Below are 4,640 nucleotides of genomic sequence, written 5' to 3'. Positions count from 1 at the left end.
GGAATTGTTGTCAAAGCAAGATTTGAAAAAAACACTTATCTTCAATACATTTTATAGAATGAACTCATCCCTATATGTACTTATGAAATCCCAATAATGTTATTTACATTTGAATATGTTCACTAGTACATTATAGATCAAATTTTGACCTAAATTTTTTACCAACATATGAAGAGACTTGTGCAATACTTTTTGTTTTAATGCCCGAGTTGGTCAAAATTTTGACCAACTTAGGGTTTCCCAATTTGGTTGAAATTTTGACCAACTCAGGTTCAAATAAAAAAATAGCAAAAATTTTGTTTGTTTGTTATTTCATCTCTATGGCGTTATTGGAGCTATTGGAGCTGAGGATTTTGGGTATATCCCATGAGAGGCATATCTTGTAGGAGTTGAGGATTTTGGACATATCCAAACAAAACTTTTATGACAATTATGAATTTGATGGTAGTGCACTAGGGAAAGGGCCAAGTTGTACGTACAAGAGTAACCCCATCAAAGTATCAAACAAAGGGTTCCACAAGCAAGTTATTCTTATTGGGATCTCCATTTAGGAGCATAAACCCCTAATGAAGAAAATATCTCTCCCCACTAGCAATAGGTAATCCCCCTTTGGAAAGTGACAAGAAGGGATCTCCTACTGAATGATGGGCCAAACTAGGGAGTTCTTCTAGTTGGCATTCATTAGTCTAGGAGCACCTAGCTGATTTCCCAACAAAAGAGTTGTTTAGTAGAAGAAAAACTTTGTGAGAGGTATGCAACTCAAAATTGAAATAATAGAAAGTGGTTTTAATATTTCCTATTTTCATTATCCTATGAAGAAATGTTATTTAAATGATTCAAATTCTTGTATATTTATATGAGAGTCAAATCTGAGATGGAATTTTTTTGATTATGAAGGGACCTCTTAGATAAATAAGAGGGGGTATTTTTAAAGAATCAATTATTTATTTCCAACTAATTTTTTCAAACAAAAAACAAAAAGTGAACATGCAATTACCCATAGAGAAGAAAAGAAGGAAGATTATCAAACCATCATTCTATATAATCAATAGCTATAACCAAAAAAATTGGGATGATAGATAATAAATGGTCAAAATATTGAATGAAATAACCACATAATACTCAAGGAAATACGGCTTTCTTTTAAGTTTGCCTAGTCTCATGCCTATGAGAAATCTAAGTTGTGTTGTGAACTAGGAAAGGTCCCAACTTTGGGAAGAAAAGTAGCTAACCAAAATAAGCTACATGAAATGCTAGAGTGTTTCATTGATTATATTTGTACTTCATTACTTATTATAGACCCAAAACTCTCTACAAATCACGTATAATAACATTTGTGTTTTTATTCTAACAAACTCTATACATATTATACATAATGGCACACATGTCTAACAAGAGACACAAAATCTCTCTACATGTCCACGAAATGCAAGGATTCTTGCATATTGTTTCATTGTATAACTTTACACTATATTCTTAGAATATTCTTAACCATATCCATCAAGTTGATGCTAGTTGAGGAGTAGTCTATACATCCTTGTTGCCGACTGGGATCTCTATAAACTTAGAAAGGATGGCCCTAATCTCATCCCCTAAAAGTGTCTCTTTTTCTAATAAGATCTCCACAATCTTATCCGTTGTTGCCTAGTTACTCTAGATGTGACTATTAGCCACCTCATATTCATTATCTAAAATGCCTCTTACTACTCTATCAAGTTCTTTTGCTAGCTTCTCTGACATGGAATTCTTTGCCATCATGCGTAAAACAATATCACCACTTTGGACTATAGGGTCCAATAGAGCCCATGGACCAATTTCAGACATTCCAAACCTCATAACCATCTACAAGTTATAGAAGAATATACTAAGCTATCCATTTAACACCTCACTTATAGAAATTTTCAAATAGCAAAGCTAAAATTAGAGTTGACCTATATTACCAGAAATGAGAAACGGGAAACAAAATCCTAATGAAAATGCAATAATAAATGAAATATTTAGAAGTTGTGTATATATGTACATACATACATATAGATAGATAGATAGATAGATAGATAGATATAATTTCATATTTTAAAAAAATCAGTTCTAGAATAATGGTTAACTTAATTTAGCTCCAAATGTTATGTCCATTTGGGAATGCTTTACAATCTCCACTTAGAGAAAAATACATTTTTTGCAATTTGTGTTGCCTATTGCAAGTCATTGGCTGCACCTAATGTGACCTTAGGTTCACCAAATATGACTTCTTTTGCAACTTTTCCACTAAGAGCCCCCACAATCTGAGAAAAGACTTGTTTCTTGGTAATAAGACTCAAGTCATCTCTAGGCAAAAACCATGTAAGACCATGTGCTTGTCCTTGAGGTACAAGAGTAACTTTTTGAACCAATCGTGTCCATGGATCATCGCGTTGACCTTGTACAGTTACCAAAACAAGATTTAGCTACCTTTGAAACACACATTGATATCATATATTATTTCAAATCAGACTTCCAACTTGTGGTCCATACATATGTAAAGGGTCTACATTAAATCATACAATAAAGTACCAATAGATGAATAGTTTTGTGTACTTACACACAAATTGCACATCCAACTTCATGGTAAGTAATCAAACTCTTACTCTTTCCATTAGTCATTGTTGTTCCCTCCAGAACAGCTAGAATCATGTCTATTGCATCATCTATTTCCTTACTTGATATGCATTACTTTCCTCATCTTCTAGAAAGAATTGTTTCTTTATTAAAGAGGTTTGCAAGATCAACACCACTAAACTTGGGTGTTGTCATGGAAACAACATCAAGTAGGACATCTTTTCCTAGCTTCTTGTTGCTTGCATGAACCTTAAGAATGTATTTATGACCATTTATATCAAGAGCATCAACAGTGACCTATAAGTGATAGGTAGATGATTTTCATCATTAGCATTATCATCTCTAGCTTCTCAACCATTTTGATAGTATTGAATGTCGTTGGAACCAACTACATTTTTTAAGGAGCCCTATCTTTCTAGAAAATTATTGTCTAGATAGAATAATCTAAATTCTTCATTTCATTGAAGGGTTCTCTATTGAGAACTAAATTCAAATCCACTCATCTAAAAAGATGTGCAAATTGGTGAATGCAACAATAAAGGAACATAAAAGACTTGCCCTATTTTCTAAAATAATGTGTCCCTCATTAAACATATGTTAATATCATGTTCACAATTGATCAGTGAGTGTGATCTAAACATCAATAAAAGATGCATAACTAATTCTAGGAAAATTAAACTTAAGTATGCACTATATCAACTGTGAATTTCCCCCCATTGATGATATGGAAGAATAACTCGAGGAATTATATTGTGTCTTGAAAATGATGGCTTAGAAATCTCCTCTGCATGCATTCTAACAATATTAAGGGCATTTCCATATAGTAGCTTATAGGAAGGACCTCTAATCCCTTGGGCTTCAAAGTACCTTTTAAAGTGTGGTCTTGTCTACCATATATCTCTTGCAACCTTTAAGAGAAGTAATCCTAAATCAAAGGAAGCTAGAGCTACAACCCAAAATACTCATTCCATGATCTTAATCGAGAATATTTTTCTTAATGAAACCCTACACCCTGAGTTTGTTGTTTACTTTAATTTAATTTTCTATCCTCCAATTCCCAATTCTAAAGTGATTGTTGAATATACATGATAGACAAATAAAAAATGTTTGGATGGAATATAAACCACAAACAAAAGCTATCATCATGATGATATTGTATCATACAAACAAATCAAGTAGGCTTAGTCAGTTACTGACAGAAGCTATAATATTCATGATAGTACGTAGACAAGATTATGTTGTAAAATCAAACTTTTGTATATTGATCACTACATTACATCTAGAATTGATCTTTATTTGTGAGCTTAAGCTCATTTCTCATGCTAGCTATCTTGAGGACATCCATAAATTTTTATTACCAAGATGTGAGTTAAAACCTAGGGTGGGTTTGTACTTTTTCTTTCTTCTCGCCTGTAAATTACATATGAAAATAGGCTCACAACTGTTTCATCAACATTATTTTTTTAATTTAGACCTTAAGAATTATGTGACCAATCTTCTTCTTTCAAACATCTTCACAAAAGTGGGCAAATTATGCAATCCAATGCTAAAGAGTTTCAAAATTGAAAATTTTAAAAAGCTTTTTAGATGTAGTTGGATTGAAAAGGGGATATATGATTTTCAGTCATGGTAAAACTATGTAAATTTAAGGCAACAAGTCCATTTTTTAATGGAAGACATTCATTTGATAGGATAAGTATTATTGTGACATTTTTGAGATTATTTTTATTAACTTGATATTAAATGAGCTCTTATCTACCAATTAAAATTCATTTATTTAATAATTTTCTATAAATGTTATGTTTCTTTAAAAGTACATTCCAAATTTTTAACTCTGTAATTTATATATATTAATTTTCTAGATTATGATTTGATGATAGTCAATTTCATTTTGTTTACAATTGATGAAATTGGTTGTAAAATATAGTTCTTTTCTACATGTATTTGTATCTCTTCCTGCACATCTACTGCCTATTCCTATGCATAGAAAAATAGGTAAAAGGTTATATTGATATGTAACAGAGGTTGTATTTGAGAAATAATGC

At 31.7% G+C, this 4,640-nt stretch overlaps 1 pseudogene; it reads right to left on the bottom strand.

The window, feature by feature from the left end:
• Positions 1 to 1,500: 1,500 nt before the first annotated feature.
• LOC149563932 (ATP-dependent zinc metalloprotease FTSH 2, chloroplastic-like) lies at positions 1,501 to 2,790 on the bottom strand (annotated as a pseudogene).
• Between the last annotated feature and the right edge of the window lie 1,850 nt (positions 2,791 to 4,640).

This window comes from Cupressus sempervirens, chromosome 4, assembly GCF_028749045.1.
Source record: "Cupressus sempervirens isolate cs-2001-9-10 chromosome 4, ASM2874904v1, whole genome shotgun sequence".
NCBI classification, from domain to species: domain Eukaryota; kingdom Viridiplantae; phylum Streptophyta; class Pinopsida; order Cupressales; family Cupressaceae; genus Cupressus; species Cupressus sempervirens.
This window is presented reverse-complemented; position numbering and strand designations above follow the sequence as displayed.